The sequence below is a fragment of the Plecotus auritus genome (genome assembly GCF_963455305.1).
Source record: "Plecotus auritus genome assembly, chromosome: 4".
NCBI lineage: Eukaryota > Metazoa > Chordata > Mammalia > Chiroptera > Vespertilionidae > Plecotus > Plecotus auritus.
The window spans coordinates 68,360,244-68,378,947 of record NC_137775.1 but is presented as its reverse complement, the minus strand read 5'-3'; the positions used below and the strand labels follow the sequence as shown (position 1 = coordinate 68,378,947).

The 18,704-nt window shown below is 39.9% G+C and overlaps 1 protein-coding gene across 1 annotated transcript in view; it reads left to right on the top strand.

The window, feature by feature from the left end:
- Positions 1-18,704, top strand: part of KCNQ5 (potassium voltage-gated channel subfamily Q member 5) — a 553,624-nt gene that overhangs the window by 355,867 nt on the left and 179,053 nt on the right. The window lies entirely within an intron of this gene.

Here is an 18,704-nt window from a genome sequence, read left to right as displayed (position 1 = left end):
TGGACAGGCTGCCCAGGACCCTCTTTTACACTCACACTTTACACCTGTTTCCTTGAGGGCACCAGCATAATAGGTAGAGGCCATTACTTTGGACTTGATCTTGCTCACCTCCTAGGTCCCCATAGAGTCTTCAGTTCTCCATCCCCAGCCCTAAGGGGAGGCTCTCATCATTCTCATCCAGAACTGCACCCCAATGCTACTTGCAAACTTGTAACTTACTTGCCTCAGTTACAAGTCAAATGAATACCCATGTTTATTTTCTCTTTTATTCTTTTCAGTTGTATGAACTAGGGTTTCATGATATATACAAGGTTCCCCATCTCTCTCCACAGAAGCAGCAGAGTATATACTGAATAATGTTATTGACACCATTGAGTTCAAGTTCACTTCTACTACTTTATAGCAGTGTAACTTTGGGAAATCACTTCCTGTTTTCTCATCAGTTAAAAGTGGATAATAATATATCCTACTTCATAAAGTTATTGTGAGGATTAGTTAAATCCCAATGCTCATAACTGGGCCCAGCACAGAGAAAGCTTGCAAATATTATAATCACTGGCTCTCCCATCTATTTAATAGCGACACAAGTACAGGTGGACCATGGACTATTTGAAAATGCTATATTAGAGAAAATATCTTACTTTTCTAAAAGAAAACAGGTATTTTTGCAAGAGTTTTCTCACCACAAATACTGTGAATTAGGGCAACTTTCTTCACAAATGTTCATTTAACTAAAACTGAGTCAGTGGTACACGTTCAGAGTCCAATGTGTGTTCACAATAACCACATATTTTTTGATGACTAATGAAACAGATTGTCATTGTCATAATTTTTTGACAAATGTATCTGATGACAATGCCATGGCTCTGTTAGCTCTTCTTAATGGGGCACTGGGCAGGGATAATCCCAAGGACAATTAAAAGCTGAAATTAATTTCCTATGTTTTGTAAATTCTTTAAAACTGAAATGGAGCTAGCATATTTTTAAGTAACTTTTGTTTATGACTCATTGATTTCTTATTAAAAGAAAAGAACTTGCCATATAAATTACTCCCATTTTACTGAATGGCTAACTAAGTTGCAGATCATGCACCCAGCCTAAGAGAGCACTAGGATTTCATGGCCTGGCTGTCTGAAAACCTGGACTGTCTTCAAAGCATTCAGCAACCTCATTCTCCTACTTCTTAATCAAGACTGACAGGTCTATTGAAGTGCCCTTTCCACCAGTCAATGAAGCACTGAGGTCTAAGGCTTCTTTTTTGTTCCAAATATGCCAAGTGATGCCTACACCCTTGTACTAGGGATGTCGGTTTCTTTTTTCATAAAGGATTCACTTACAAAGTTATCACAAATGGGTATATCAAATCAGACCACTATAAGGCCTTTGTATCACGAATTCTAATACTATTTTGTCAACAGTCAACAGCCTGACCTGTGGGGTAAATAGTCAAGTATAAAGAAAGCTGTGTCTTCTAGTCCCAGCTCACTTTGTTTCGATGAGCATTATGCTATTGAAGGGAAAGCTCCTGTTTCCAGGTTAAGATATAGTGGAAAGTTTTGTTTTGACATTTTTCGATTCTGTTACCTTTAAGTTGTATATTTTAGCATTTCATATCCTACTTTCTTAAGAACAGTGCTGTTTAGAGTACATTTCCTATTGATTGATTAACTTCCAGATTCATTTTAAATTATTCATTTTTTAGGCCCTTCATATAGATTGTTCAACACATTGAAAATGGGGTACCTTTCCACTTAATGAAAGTGATTATTATCATTTGTAAAATTTTCACTGGATGGTCATTTATAAAAGTGCCCAGCCACAAAGCAGTAAAAGGAATACCATTATCAATTTTAGCAAGACAGAGAATGTTTCAGCGAATTTGTGCCTCTATCCTCCTACTGTGTCAAAAAGACTCCAACCCACAAATGGATTGTACTGAGCATCTGGACAAGTACTCAAACACATGGTCAAACATTCAGGTCTGTCCAAACAGCTGGGTGTTTGGCACCTTCTAGATAGAGCATATGCATATTTGCTGTTTTTGCTTCATGTAGCAAAGCAAACATGGGTTTGCTGTTTCTTTACACAATGAATCAGTTCCTGAAATGTGTACAAATCCAATTTAGGCAGATCTAATTATATCTTAAATGCACTAGGGGAGCTTACTATTTAAAGGAAATCTGTAGTGAATCCTTTTGTAGAGTGATGAGTCCTCTTGAAAAGCTAATAACAGCTACATAATTAATCTGTTTCATGTTTGTTTTCTTCTTCTAATGTGGGTGCCTGTAGGGTTTTTAAATTGTTAGATAACTGTCCATGATATAATGCAGTATTGAAGAATTAGAGAGGTTGTTGCCACTTGCTATCAATCAATATTAATAGAGGGGGGAAATCAGTCCCAAACACATTTTCCTGTCCTGTCCTTGCAAAATAGAAAGATTTGCACATAAAATTGTATGGATTTTGTGTGAAAATAAGATTACATTAAGTGTTCGATTTCAAAGCTCTAGCTAAACATTGTAAGAAGGTACAAGAGAGTATAAGAATCCATTTGAGGATATTAAATCTTATGTTTGCAATGGAAGTGACAGAATCTAAGATATTAAATAATCAGATGTGAGGAATGAGTGATGCTTCTTGTTGTTTATCACACCCCTGTAATTTACTGCAGAAAGCTCTCAGAATATCCCAATGAGCAATGAAAACTGTAATTATTTTCCTTTCCTTGTCTTTCATCAAGGAAAATGCAAATAAACTTTAAAATGACTTATGGGGACTAACAACCCTCATCAATCTGGTGAGGCCTGAAAAGAAAAAGCAGAAGTAGTATAACACTGACTCTTAACTGAGGGGTAATAACACAGTAAGTTGCCTCATGAAAAGTATTTCAGATATTAAAGCAAAGGGTTGTTCACGTTAAAAGTAATGAAATAGTGTCTGAAAAAGACCAGATTTCTATCGACAATTAGGAATGAAAGAACTCTCCACATTTCTGATGCAAGCATGGTATCTAACCAACTGGGCCAGTCTGTATCACAGACTCGCTCTGTACAATTTTTTTAATATATTTTATTGATTTTTTACAGAGAGGAAGGGAGAGGGAGAGAGAGTAGAAACATCGATGAGAGAGAAACATCGGTTCAGCTGCCTCCTGCACACCTCCTACTGGGGATGTGCCTGCAACCAAGGTACATGCCCTTTACTGGAATCAAACCTGGGACCCTTCAGTCCGCAGGCCGATGCTCTACCCACTGAGCCAAACCGGTTAGGGCCACTCTGTACAATTTTGTTTTGAGACTTGACGCGCAGCCCAGCAGACATCCTTGCAGCTCTCAGTGAGCCAAAGTCAAGCAGGTCTGCACTGACCCCCTATGTCCTTTTGAGCTCCACAAAGGTATATTAGACTGAGAGAGAAGGAGAGAAACAAGGTGATATGATAAATATCTAAGGGTTATCAGAGAATAACAGAGTCCAAGACGGTTGGCAATAAAGGAATAACACCCTTCTCTTAGGATCTTTACGGGTTTAAATAATTTCCTCCATTTGAAACCTGGGTCAAACACTTCCGCCTTCCCAGAGTAAATGATCTCTTCCCTCTGCCTTTGCTCAGCATTGGCTACTTGTCCTCCCTCATTCATTTATTCAAGAATATTTATGCAGCACCCAAGGATATAGCAATGAGCAAAACAGGCAAATCTCTATCCTCATGGAAGTCACATTTTTGTGGGGAAAACATATAGTAAACAAACCAATATGTTAAATGTTATAAATAAAAGAAAAGCAAGAAAAAGGAATAGATACTGAGTGATGTTTTGATAACATATTTAGAGAAGACCACTGGAAAGAGGAAGCTCAGCCCGGACATTGTGGCTCAGTGGTTGAGCATCGCCCCATGTACCAAGAGGTCACCAGTTCAATTCCTAGTCAGGGCACATGCCCAAGTTGTGGCCTCAATCCCCAGTAAGGGGCATGCAAGAGGCAGCCAATGGATGTTATTTCATTGATGTTTCTCTCCCTTCCCCTCTCTCTAAAATTAATAAAAACATATTTTTTGAAAAAAGAAAGGGGAGCCTTATAGCAGAGACTTCAGTGGAGTGAGATAACAAGCTGTGTAGAGATTTGATTTGGGGAAAGAACATTCCAGGCAGATGGAGCTTCAAGGACAAAAGCCCTGGGCAGGAGCACACGTGCTGAGTGAAGGAAGGGCAAGGAGACCAGAACAGTTGATGGAGAATAAGCCAGGGGCAGAATGGGAAAAATGAGGCACCAGATGGATTGTAAATTTCTTGAGAATAGGATCCAAAGCTGATTCAGGTATAGCACTAATATAGTGGTATCTGGTGGCAAATTATCAATAAATATTTGGTGAGAGAAGATGGCCAATTACTTAAATATACAACATTCATATTGAAGTTGTCACAGTATCATGAATATGACACCAAGATGAAAACAAGATGCATGTACTGGAGTAGGGAGTCATAGGATTGAAGCCATTTAGGAAGAAACTGAAGTCATTCATGTAAAACATGATGGAAGCCTACAAAACAGGAGTTGTGAGTGGAGGGAGGGGATGCCCTGCAGCAATAAGAGTAGTTCAGAGGTTAGGTCAAAGCTGCTAATCCTGTAGAATTGGTCGGTGCCTCACAGAAAGTCTGGGAGGGCTTTTCTTCTCAGAACTGAGATGGTCTGCCCGGTGCATACTACATGGCTCTGAAGTGCTGCCTGCTGCCTCATTTCAGATGCTTTTTGTGCCATCTGTGGTTCGCATTCACCCTCTCTCTTCTCACTGCCTCTCTGGTTTAGATCTGCATCTTGCTCTGACCTGTGTATCCAAGTCAGGATTTCCTGGCTCGTCTCTGCTCCTGTGGATTTCCATCGATTGTCAGATAGTTCCCTGGATCCTGCCTAGGCCCCCTCCTAATCTCTCCAGGCTCCATCTCTTACTTCACTGCAGTTTTAACTCACATCTATATTAAGTGCTTCCTGTATTCCAGCCTCTGTGCTGGGGGCTGGAGTCCTAAATATGAGTAACATGCCCTGCCCTGGAAGCATATCTAAAGCACATTCTTGTCTACAACCTCTGACCAACTCTAGAAAAATTAAAGCCTTGAAATCGTGGATTTGTAGAGTATAAATGGTGAAATTAGGAGATGAAAAATAAATGGGTTAATTTGTTATTTTTTTAATTCCCACTTTAAGACATGTGCACTTGAGAGAATAGAACTATCTCATGAAAATCACAAATAAGATCATCAAAAACTATCTTCAATATAGATTACTACTAATCATGCCTGTATATTGGGTATTAGGTTGCTACTGCACAAGGCCAAAAACTGGAAACAGTGGGTGGGCCCCCCTGCCCCCATGCAGCCATACATCAGGGGTCACAATTAAAATGACAAGCCATATCATGCTTCTGCATAAGAGGTTAGAGAAAAAATTTCCAAGCTGTAAATGGCAGCTTGACAAACAGCATTACAGGCTGGATCCAATGAAAATGCTGCAGACCTGGCTCCCTCAGGACTATAAATCACAATGAATCCACAGAACATTACTGGAAAATGAAGAACAGGAAAGAGATTGCGCGTGTGACAGGCCCTCCAGTCCTGCTCGCTGAAGACTAATTGAGGGAGATTCAGTGCTGCAAGAACTCAGCATCATGGGAAACCTGGAAAGCCTTTCTGCAGAGCAGCCTTAACAAGGAAATGCCAACCCCAGACCTCAGCCACCCTTGGGTAAGGTGGATGCAGGGAGTGAGGAACCACCACCCCTTTGATGAGGGCAAGAGGGAGAATTCAGTGTTTCTCACTCCCCGTCCCCTAACTCTACTGGCCATTTTTCAACCAGGTGAAATCAAGTACGAATCAATATAAAATGCAACCTTATGAGAAAGAGAAACCCTAACATAATGGGAGAGTGTTATACAGAGGTGAAGGGGGATGGTGAGCATCCCTGCCTCTTTGATGTCATGATAATAAAGACTGGAGAACTTGGGAGTTGCATGTCTATAAAGCTGGAGGAATTTCTTCCCAGTTAGCCAACCCACTTGCTTCTCTCCAGAAAAACTCCTTCCTGGGTCATTTTCTGGTTTGGACCTCTGGCCCACAGCAGTGGAAAATCACACAGTCAGGGTCACTGTTGCCAGGCAGGGATAGGCATTCAACTAGCTGAGGCAAGTGAGCTGTGTGACCAGATTGGGAAGCTCATTTGTTTGTAGAGTCCAGGAAAGAGCAACACAAAGCTTAGGCTGGAGGTCAAAAATGGGAAAGCACCCAGCTGGGTCGTTCAGAAGTCCAACGCTGTGAGGACACGCGTTTCCTTGAGTCACCTCTGCAGACTGAAGGATTTTTTTTTTTTTGAGGTGCTCATTGACTCTTTTTTTTTTTTCACCCATCATATGTTCACTAAGCACCTACCAGGAGGTAGGCTGTGAGCCAAAGGCACTGCACACATTACACACCAGCTGTACTCATATGGTCCCATCCCTGTCTGTGATGGTTCTTTGCTTTGTTTTCCTAACTAAATCACGTGGAGATTTTTTAGTTTTATGCATATGCAGTCCCTTCTCTTACCTTACATTTCCATAATGCCATTTACCTCACATGCTGTTGTATATAGAATAATGATGTCAATGTAACATGGAAGTTGACAGTGATTTTTTCCAAATAACACAGCAAGCCTGGAGTGCAAACTGCCCCTGTCCACCTTCTTTATTTTGGACACTTACTCTGACGTGGAAGTGCTTTTAGGCAGTTCTCCCAGTCTTTGTGTAAAAGACACAAACATAAGGTGGTAAACTAAAGAGATCCATCTTTAGCTTCACTACATTTTGTGCAAAGTCTGCAACTCTCTCTACTAGTGACATGTGATGTGGGGCCCTTGTCTCCATAATGCAGCACCTGCACCTTCCTGACATCCCTTCCATCAAGCTACCTTCACATTTGTGTAGTGAAGGCCAGGGGTGCTGCAGCATTTTCTCATTAGAATTTGACATCGCTTTTTTTTTTAGATTTATATAAATATAGCCTTTATTTTGTTGACATATCTTTTTATTTTTTAATTACAGTTGACATTTAATATTGTTTTATATTAGTTTCAGGTATATAACGTAGTGATTAGACATTTATATAACTTACAAGGTGATCACCCAAATCAGTCTGGTATCCATGTGACACCATACATAGTTATGAGAATATTTTTGAACCATATTTCCTAGGCTGTATTTTTACATCCCCATGACTGTTTTGTGACTACCAATTTGCAATTCTTAATCCCTTCACCTTTTCACCCAGCCCTCCAATCCCACTTCCATCTAGCAATCTTCAGTTTATTCTCTGAATCTCTGACATTGACATATCTTTTTAACTCTACTAAAATCTTATTAGGATTATTGTTTTTGTAAGATCTTTGCTTCCATAGGTCTAGAGTGGTTTGTTCTAGTTCTATTTTCATCATAAGCCCTGTTCTTTTTAGTGAGCAGTCTTGCCCTAAAACCTGGCTTTGCATTAAAGCAGAAATGAATTTATTGCACTGTGGCTGGAAAGCCAGTATGTAAGTGTAACAAGCTTATTTATTCTGTCTACTCAGAAGTGCACCAGTATTTGGCTTGATAATATGGTCTTTTCAAGTGAAAGGCATGAGCAGCACTAAGTTGGGTGTGGGGGTGGGGGTGGGGGGAGGTGGTGTCATCCTTAGGTCAAATAAATCAAAAGGCTAAAAAGCTATATATCAGATGGTGGTTTAGAGTCATCTTTATTCAAACTTTTCTACTCTTCCCTTTATCAAGCAATGTTAAAGAAACCTTCAAGCTTTACAGACCTATTTATTAAAAGTTCAAATTTTAAAATTCAGCCTAAATTTTAATAAAAGAAAATTTTATGCAGTTCAGATAGAAAAGTAATGTTATATAGTGCTATAGATAGAATCAAATTTTAACACTGTTGCATTCTAGCAAATTGAGAATATTTTATTTATAAAAATATAATTTTATTTAATTACCATAAATATTTTTCACCTTATTTAACTTTAAGTCTTTCTTAATATATTGTTATTGATTTCAGAGAGGAAGGGAGAGAGAGATAGAAACATCAATGATGAGAGACTATCATTGATCTGCTGCCTCCTACATGGCCCCTTCTATGGATCAAGCCTGCAACCCGAGCATGTGCCCTCACCAGGAATCGAACCATGGCCTCCTGGTTCATGGGTCGAAAATCAACCACTGAGCAACACTGGCCCAGCAACTCTAATTTTTTTTATATCTCCTCAATATGTAAAAAACCTGTAGCATTTGGATCATCCTATCTTGTCCTGTTTTCAACTTGAATTAAAATTTCAAATAATTTTTTGAATTAAAATATCTAATTCCTTACCTTGCCACACACAGGCTTCTCACATATCTCTAAGTTTTCCTTAAATTTCAAGGCTTATTTCAACACCAGTTTCCCTTAAAGTTACCCACACAGCATCATTATATGTACTAGGTGTACCGGTTAATAATGGTGGATTTTGTAATCAAAGAAAACACGATAATTTCAAGAGAAACATCAAAAGTGCTTTATTCAAAGTAATGTCCATCGCTAGCTACACATTTCCCCCATCTTTCAGGTAATTTGTGGATACCGTCCCAATAGAACGTTTCTTGTTTTGAGGCAAACCATTCAGAGACCCAATTTTCCACTTCTTTGTACATTTTGAAGTGCTGCTCAGAAAGTGCGTGTGCCATCGATCAGAACAAGTGGTAATCTGAAGGAGCAGGATCTGGTGAATACAGCAGGTGGGTTAATACTTCCCAGGCAAGATCTTTTAACGTGTCTTTAACTGGTTTTGAAGTATGTGATGGCACGTCATCATGAAGCAAAACTACTTTGCCGTGTCTTCTGGCACATTCTGGTTGTTTCACGATCAAAGCGTGGTTCAAATTGATTATTTGTTGTCAGTAGCAATCAGTATTAATGGTTTCACCTGGTTTCAGAAGTGCATAATACACCACACCTTCCTGATCCCACCAAAGGCAGAGCATTGTCTTCTTTCCGAAGCGATTTGGCCTTGCAGTCGATGTTGATGGTTGACCTGGATCAACCCATGATTTTGTGCATTTGGGATTCTCAAAATAAATCCACTTTTCATCACCAGTCACAATTTGATGCAAAAAAGACTTTCTTTCATGCCGTTGAAGCAACATTTTACGGATGATTTTTTGGTTTTCCATTTGTCTTTCGTTCTGTTGATATGGCATCCATTTTCCTTCCTTTAAAATCTTTCCCATTGCTTGTAAACAGTCATAAATTGTTTGCTGAGCAACGTTTAATCTTGCTGCAAGTTGTTTTTTAGTTTGACACTCATCTTCATCCAATAATGCTTGTAATTGTTGGTCTTCCAACTTTTTCAGTTGCCCTGGACGTTCTTTGTCTTTCACATCGAAATCATCACTTTTAAAGCATTTAAACCAGCATTCGCAAGTATCTTGAGATGGAGCATGTTCACCATAAGCTTCCCGAAGTATTCAGCAGCACTTTTCTTCAAAATAAAGTAATGAATTAAAACTTCCCACAAATGCTCTTTTTTTGGCATGAAATTCAACATTTTTAAGCATAAAAATATCTATGATGTTAACACCTTCAGCAAATTTGACATATGAAGTTTTGAAGCTTGCTGTCAATACAACAAAATAGCACACATATCAAATTGCATACATATCAACATACTAGTATGTGTAACTGCATCTATTGAAAAAAATCCGCATTATTAACTGGTACACCTAGTATGTATACCTATGTGTACGTGTGTACATGTGCACGCACACACATGCACACATACACACTCCCTCTCTCTCTTACAGTCACACTCTACACTTCAGCAATATTAAGCCATTCATATTTTTATGCACGCTGCCTCTGTGCCTTTATCAATTTTATTTCTTCTATTTGAAAAGCCCAGTTCTACCACTTCTCTTCACCACCTTGATGATTCCTATTCATTTTTTAAGTCTCAGCTCATCTCCCCTCTTCCTGGGTGTTCTTCCTGACTCCCCAGGAGCTGTGATATTCCCTTCCTCTGTTCTCTGAGGTCCAGCACAGCTCAGAAGAAATAGCTGATAGCAGCATTCACACTGCGGTATGATTGTTGGTTTCCAAGCATATACTGTATTTCATTTCTGTTAGACTGAAAACTACAGAAGACTAGGATTGTCTATCAGCAGTCTTTTTATTTCCTAGTATGTATGTATCGTGGTGTCTAGCTTGTAGGAGATGCTCAATAAATATGTAAAAACTAAGTGGCGTGGCCATCCAGTCTAAAACACCAGCAGTAATTCTCCACATGTAGGCTTCTTTTGTTGTCTCTGTAGTGTCTATCACTATTTGATATTTTCTTGCTTATTTGGGACTCTTTTTCATTGCTGGTTTCTGTCACCAGAATACAGATGGACTTTTGTTATTGTGTTTACTTCCACCCCATGCCTAAACAAAACACGTGCGCAATGCCTAGAACAACAAAAAAGGTACAAGATAAACTATCAAGTGTGTGATATGAATGAGGAGATCCGGATTTTGTTCTCCTCGACTAATAGCAAGCTTTTTAATAAGTTACTATATGAAGTCAGTGCCTCTAGAGAGACATTAAAATACTCTGATTTTAATTAATCTTTTAAGTTTAGCAGTATGAAATTCCAAAACCAATTTCTTACTCAGATGGAATACATATAAAGACAAGTATAAGTATTGCAGAATAGAAGGCTCAAAAATCTAAAATGATTATTTGCTAATTTTTGCATTTTTTTTCCACTTATCCTCATTTTCTGCTGACTTTCATGTACTCTTCTGAATCTGGGATAATCAAGAGATTTAGGTTATTAAAACAAATACTCTTACCTAATATCAAAACAGGCTGATCATTAACATTAAAGAATAATAGTATAATATGAGTCAGTAGCCAACATTAAAAATTAATAAGATCGTGTAACAAGAGAGAATTACTGTAATGACCTAACCAGTGATTCAACACTAACATATTTTAATTAAAAACTCATTTAGTAATGACTAAGTCATTCACTAATGACCTCTAGAGGCAAAAGAAATCAGGGCCAATGTTTCTAAACAGCTTCCTATGATAGCATTTTAGATCAACGGAACTTAATCAAACTAAGACGTAGTTATCACTCCCTCCTCAGATTTCATGCAATATATTATTTATATTTCACTTTTGCTTTAAACCTTACATTAAGTAAGCATTTCTTTAGAATCTATTCTGTTCTAGGCTGTATGCCCTAGCCTCCTTCTTAATCTTATTTGAATTATTCTGTCTTTTCCTGGTTTTCACCTAAAATAAAACTCCAAATAATTTTCAGAATTAGGAGATCCAATTCTTTACCTTGAGAGAGAAGTAAAAGTGAGAGAACCAAAAGTAACTAGAATTAAGGACTACGTAATCCATAAATATGATGGTTTAATAAGCCAGTGTGGCTCAGTTGGTAGGAATATCTTTCATACACTGCAAGGTCTTGGGTTCATTCCCAGTCAGGGCACATACCCAGGTTGCAGGTTTCATCCAGAAAGGCACGTGTGCAGGAGGTAACCAATCGCTGTTTTTCTCTCTCATTGATGTTCCTTTCTCTCTCCCTCCACCTTCCTCTCTCTCTAAAATCAAATTTTAAAAATATGTAGAAAGAACAATTTATTATAACAGAGGAAGTGATTAATTCCCCCACTGCAAGTTAGGGAAGGCTTCCAGAGGTGGATCTAGGCAGGGATGGGCAAACTTTTTGACTCGAGGGCCACAATGGGTTCTTAAACTGGACCGGAGGGCCGGAACAAAAGCATGGATGGAGTGTTTGTGTGAACTAATATAAATTCAAAGTAAAGGAGCGGAGGGGAGAGCAAGAGAACCAGATAGAACAGCCGGATCCAGCCCGCGGGCCGTAGTTTGCCCATGGCTGATCTAGAGTCACAAAGGTCTGGATTAGTCTGGCTAGAGTTTAGGGGGGTCAGGTAGACAAACGGATGCTCACAGGAAGGTTGAAGCTGTGCTGAAAAGAACCTAGTTTTCCCAAATAAAGTCATTTGGATTTTACACTGTCAGTAATGGAAATCAAAAGGAGGTCTTTAAGTAGTACAATGACCTGATCAAGTGTGGTTTTGAGAAAGACAATTCTGAGTTTTCCTTGGCGGATAATTGGAGAAGGTGAAAGAGAATAGAGAATGCAGTATTGCCCTGAGACACATAATGAGCATCTGGACTAAGATAGAAAAAGAAAAAGGAGAGAAAAGGCTAGATTCAGGTGGCATTTCTGAGGTCGAGCAAGGAAGGATGGTATTTGAAGGAGAGACTGGGATGAAGATGCCTGTGAGTCTGACTTTAGGCTGTGGTCAGATAGTGACATCATTGCCCAAGACTGTGAATACAGAACAGGTTCAGAAGAAAGATAAGCTGGTTTATAAAATATAACATTTCATTAATTTGGGGACCATTAGAACATATTGGAAATATTGTATCTCTAGTCCAGGGGACGTAGGAGTCTAGATTTGGAGATCATGCTATTTAGGGGAAATGAAAGAATTCCGAGAAGTGAACAGTGAGAAAATTGTAAAAGGAAATAGCAGCCACCATTATGGAGAGCAAATCACTCTGAGATCAGACGTCATATGAATACTCTTCTTTATTCCATGCCCCTAGAAACCTAATGCCAATGTTAAAAGTTAGACTTTAGTCATTTCATTAGGCAACTTCCCAGGACATGGCTCACTACCTATGTCATCTTCAACCCTAGAATTTAAATGGTTAGAGCATTCATTTACAGCAATCTTTGTCCAAAGTGTTGTGGCTCCTGGATAACGGATACAAAATTGTGGATGGAGCCTTCTTCCCTTGAGGAGCTATGGGTCAATATTGCACTGAGGATCCAGTGAATTTAATTAATTTTTTAAAAGCAAAACTCTTTAAAAGATCTCACTGAGAGCTGTTCTTAACTATCCTAAGTCTAGGGTAAAAATCCATGAAGCTTTAAGGTTGTTGCAATCCCCCATTGCTGCCCATTTCCCACATGATAGAGGGATGGGGTTCTCCAAGAAATGGAGCACCTTGGAAAGTTTGGTTCCTTTCACCTACACAAGTGTCTAAGCTTGTGTGGAATCAGTGCTTTTCAGGAATCTAGCATCTTCCCCAAATATCAGTCTTTTTTCAACAATCATTGGATGAATCAAAATCACTTCCTACCACATGGTAGGTAATTTGAGAACCACTCACCTAAACTGTTGTGAACAGTAAAAAGTCAGTCCTTAGCCTTAAGCCTCAGACATAAATAATCCTGGCCAAATACCTGAACAGCAAATATCAATGTAAGAGTTCAATCACTGGCACAAGTGTCTGTATCATTAGGACAGAATGATCAAAGGAAAACAATATTTTTAAAAGAAGGTTTAGGTAACCTCATATGTGCGCGTCTCTTGATGTGTCATCAAATGATAGCTGGAAGTAAAAAAAATATCAAAGTGTGAGATTTTCAGAAGATGAGAAAGGGGAAGCTGAAGAGAAAAGCAATTAATTGCTTGGTGAAATCTCCAAGAAAAATCAATCTGAAATGAGGGCTTACCCTTTCACTTGTCTAAGTAATAATCAGAAATATAGAGGGATGAAATAAAATCTCAACATGATTTGACTTGTAGCCAGAAACAAAATTCATTCTTGTATTTCTGTTGATGACAACAACTTTTTAAAATTATAAGATGGAAATTTCTAACAACTATGGTGACTATCCACTTTTTATAAGACTGGCATTTCAGATGAACAAAAACATTATTCTAGTAGGTTCTTTTTACAATAGACAAAAAAAGATCACCAAAGCAAATAACCACACTCAACTTTTATGAATCGGGTACCAGCCTAAGGATGCTATGGTAGGAAGAGCATGCTGCTTGCCCAATGGTCATCCCTCCTTGGCACAGCTCAGCTCTGCTTAAAAGTCCCCTTGACACTTAAAAATTTTAACATTTAAGTAATAGTATCAATTATAAGCCATATGCTTTCTTTTTTTAATTTAAAAAGTATTTTTATTTTTCAGTTACAGTTGACATACAATATTAGTTTCAGGTATACAACATGGTGATTAGACATTTATATAACTTAGGAAGTAATCACCCCAATTAGTTTAGTGTACATCTGACACCATACATAGTTAATACAATATTTTTAACTGTATTCCCTCTGCTGTACTTCACATCCTCATGTCTGTTTTTATAACTAGCAGTTGCTATTCTTAAACCCTTTCACCATTTTTGCCTATTTTCTTAATCCCCCTCTCATCTGGTGACCATCAATTTGTTCTCTGTATCTATGAGTTTGTTTGTTTGTTTTGTTTGTTAGTTTATTTTGTTATCTAGACTTCACATATAAGTGAAATCATATAGTATTTGTCTTTCTCTGTTTGACTTACTTCACTTAGTATAATACCCTCTAGATCAGCTGTGGGCAAACTACGGCCCGCGGGCCGGATTCGGCTGTTCTATCGGGTTCTCTTGCTCTCCCCTCCGCTCCTTTACTTTGAATTTATATTAGTTCACACAAACACTCCATCCATGCTTTTGTTCCAGCCCTCCGGTCCAGTTTAAGAACCCATTGTGGCCCTCGAGTCAAAAAGTTTGCCCACCCCTGCTCTAGATCCATCCATGTTGTAACAAATCGCAAGATTGCATTCTTTTTATGGCTGAACAATATTCCATTGTATATATGTACCATATCTTTTTTATCCATTCATCTATCAGTGGGCACTTAATTTGTTTCCATATCTTGGCTATCCCATCTAATAAAAGGGTAATATGCAAATTAACCATCACTCTGTCACAAAGATGGCAGTGCCCATAGCGGCTGGGGCGCTGGACACTGGCGGCGTCGCCCCGGTAACGAGCCCCAGTGTCACGCACACCCCGGCCCACAGAGGGAGGGAGGGCAGGCAGGCAGGCCTCTGGCCAGAGGCCATCCGGGGCACGTGGGATGCTGGAGCGGCGTTGCCCCAGCAACGAGCCCCAGAGTCCCATGCCCCAGCCCGCAGAGGGAGGGCAGGAGGGCCTCTGGCCAGAGGCCAGCTGGAATGCGGGACACTGGCGTTGTTGCAGGCTGGGCTGAGGGACAACCCCACCCCATGCACAAATTTCGTGCACTGGGCCTCTAGTTATAAATAATGCTGCAATGAACATAGGAGTGCACATATCTTTCTGAATTGGTGTTTTAGAATCTTTGGAAATATACCCAGAAGTGGAATTGCTGGGTCTGCCTTGTGCTTTTCTTAACATCTTGAACATTCAACATTTGGTTAAGAGACTGAGGAAGACAGTATTATTTTTTCCCTGATCTCTTCAAAATAGTCTCATTTTATAGTCACTCCTTTACATCTATATAATAAAAGCCTAAGCGACCTTTACAGTGGAACGACCAGAATGACTGGTCACTATGATGCGCACTGACCACCAGGGGGCAGACACTCAACCCAGGAGCTGCCCCCTGGTGGTCAGTGCGCTCCCACAAGGGGGAGCGCCGCTCAGCCAGAAGCCGGGCTCATGGCTGACGAGCACAGTGGCAGTGTCGGGAGCCTCTCCCGCCTCCACAGAAGTATTAGGAGCAGCAAGTCGAGTGGTAAGGAGCAGCAAGCAGGTGGTGGTAAGGAGTGAGGGCTTCCGGACTGCAAGAGGGATGTCCACCTGCCAGCTTAGGTCCAATGCCCATAGGGAGTGGGCCTAAGCTGGTAGGCGGACATTCCCCTAGGGGTCCAGGATTGTGAGAGGGCATAGGCTGGGCTGAGGGACCATCACCCTAGCTTTGGCTTAGCTGTCAGAAAGTGAAGAGTAATCTGATCCTCACTATCTTCACACTACTTCAAAGATTTCTGACCCAGATATCTGTCAAATTTGAAGAAAAATGTGGCCATTTTCCAAAACTGTTGCAACATAATTGATGCTCTAGAACCCCAGCAAGAAGAATGTAAGCAAAAGAACAGGACAAGCAAGTATTGTCAAGTTTTATGTTCTACAAACTTATAAATAAAAACATTCTAAAAGTTCTGAATTTCCATTTAAATTTATCTTGAAAGTATATAAAAATCAAATATAAGATGATTCTTTGTGTATCTACTGTGGTTTTTTTCTTCCTTTACTGATAACAAATGATAACAAATCTAACACTGTTTCTTATCTCTTTAGAGCCACTCTTGGAAACTTGTGCATTCAGGGCCACATTGAAGACTAGGAGTGAGGAACTTTGGGTTGTCACTTGGCAATGAGGAGAACAAAATCCACTTGAAAGTTCTAATACTTATAGGAAATCATCAAACAAGGATATGTTATATTTATATCTCCAAGCTTCTACTTTTAGCACATGTCAGGGAAAAGTCTTGTTCTTAGCTTGGATTCTCATGCCTGGAATAGACATGCATATGAGTTATGTCCCAGAGCCCATGCCCTGCTTCTTGGATCATCTGTGGGTTCCCAGTTGCTCTCAGAGAGAGTACCCCCACCTTTACCGAAACCTGGTGAGTGACTAGAGCAGCTATGGTGAGGAGACAGAGAATGAAAGCTGGGTCCTCCTGAGGCCCTTCTCCTGAAACACTCCCCTTTTTTCTCAGCATAAAAACCAAAGTTCTTACAATGACCCAACGGACCCTGTAGTCTGGCCCTCCTTTCCCCTCTGTCTTTACCTCCTACACCTCTAACCTTACCTGACCTACTACAGCCACCCATCTCTGTGTTTCTTTTCATACCTCAAGGCTTTTGCACCAACAGATCCTTCTGCCTCTTTCATCAGAAATCTGCTTGGCTCACTCCCGTAACACTGTCTAGTCTTCTCAGAAAGGTCTAGGCTGACTCTCTGTTTAAGGCTGGACACCTGCCAGTTCTCTCCAGCACTTTCACCCTCCTTTATCATTCTCCATAGCGCTTATCTTCTGTTGTATAAAATGCACTTATTCACTACATTTACTATATGCCTCCCTCACTAGCAGGATCAAGAGGGCAGAAATGTATGACTCTTTGCTCACTTATGTATCTACAGCATCTAAAAGAGTACCTGGCACATAGTAAGCACTCAATAACTATCGAATGAGTGGATTTACTTTATAGCAGTTAGAAAGGTGATTTTATATACCAAGCACTGTTCTTAGCAATGTCTAAATATTAAGTCATTTAAACCATGATAAAAACCCTATAAAGAAGGCATTGTTATCCTCATTTTATAGAAAAGAAAACTGAGGTTCAGTGAGGTTAAGTTAAATTGCCCAAAGCCACACAACTAGTAAGTGGCAGAACCCCTCCATGCTCCAACCTGTTCTTTGCCAAATGAATGAATGAATGAAACATAGCGGAGTCTCCATTTTTCAGCACTTTGTCTTAAGCTTCCTACTATGAACAAATTAATGACCCCAGTGTTTGATAGGGACCTAATCAAATCACTGTGGCGGCCCTCTGCTTCCTAGAAGAGGAACTTTCAGTTTTTTAGGTCTCCAGGGCTGGTTTCAGGGAGAAAGAGGGGCAAGGGGGCCTATCTCCTGGGGCCAGTTGTAAGAGAGGTACAAAAAGGATCAGAACAGAACACGCAAATTTAGAGCAAGAGACTGGTGGGTCTCAGGCCCATTGGATGAGCTAGAGACCCTTCCTGTGGGTCCGCCTTATCATGCTTCTACCCAGCTGGGGGCTGCTTCCAGCTATCACAGGGGCCTAGAGCTACCTGTGGGACAGACTGACACATATTTACATACTACTTCATGCAGCTAGCTATAGCTTTTTGGAATGATTATTTCAATGTTTGGAAAACATTTAGGATGATTGAAAGGGAGTAATTAGAATTTGGAAGGAGGTATATTTCTTACCAATTTTCCATTGAGTCAATACTTAGGGAATTTCTGCTAGCAAACTGTTGCTAAATAAAGATCCTGCTGGGTTTTCTTTAATTAATGAGACGGCTTGGTTGTAATTATTCCATTAATTGTTTAAATGCAAATAAGTGCTATCAAAGACCTTGAAAATTCTTTCGTCTTAAATATGTTAAACCTTTTCCCATGTCCTCTCATTTCTGTTCTTAATTTGCCTCCTAAATCCTCTTTTAATCAATGGTACCAAATCGGTGCTACCTAAACTCGAGCAGAATTATCACAAATCCTGAATTCAGGGAGTCAGAATGGAAGTAATGAGTTGTATTTGTGCTCTTGAAGAAGGTAAGAATCCACTGAGCCTGCATTTACTATGCAAACAAGCAGAGTAAACATAATGGAAGAAGGTGTAAAAATAGGAACTTTCAACAGTGCAAACAGGTTATACTCTCTGATAAGATATCAATTTTGAATACATAAAGCTAGTTGTTGAAAACTACTCCTTCAATGACTTTTAGATTCTCTTTACTATGGGGGAGGGGGAGGCCAGGGGCTGTGAAATGCTTGCTTTAATACAATTCTCTTCCCTGCCTGTCAGGATATGGGGCTGGGAGGTGGGGGAGCAGCAGGGAAGTCTCCCCCACAACCATGCCTGATAAGAGGCTGTGATGGACGCAGCTGCACAGCCAGGCTACCTTGAGGTGAGCCTGACAGCATCTCTTCCTTGGAAGCATCATGGTCTGGCCTGGAAGATAACCAAGGACGAAAAGGGGAACACATTTTCCAGGGCCCTGCTTGCTTCAACAGGAGAATCCACCTCTGTGGGTTCCTTGCTCCCCTTCCCTCCAGCCTAACA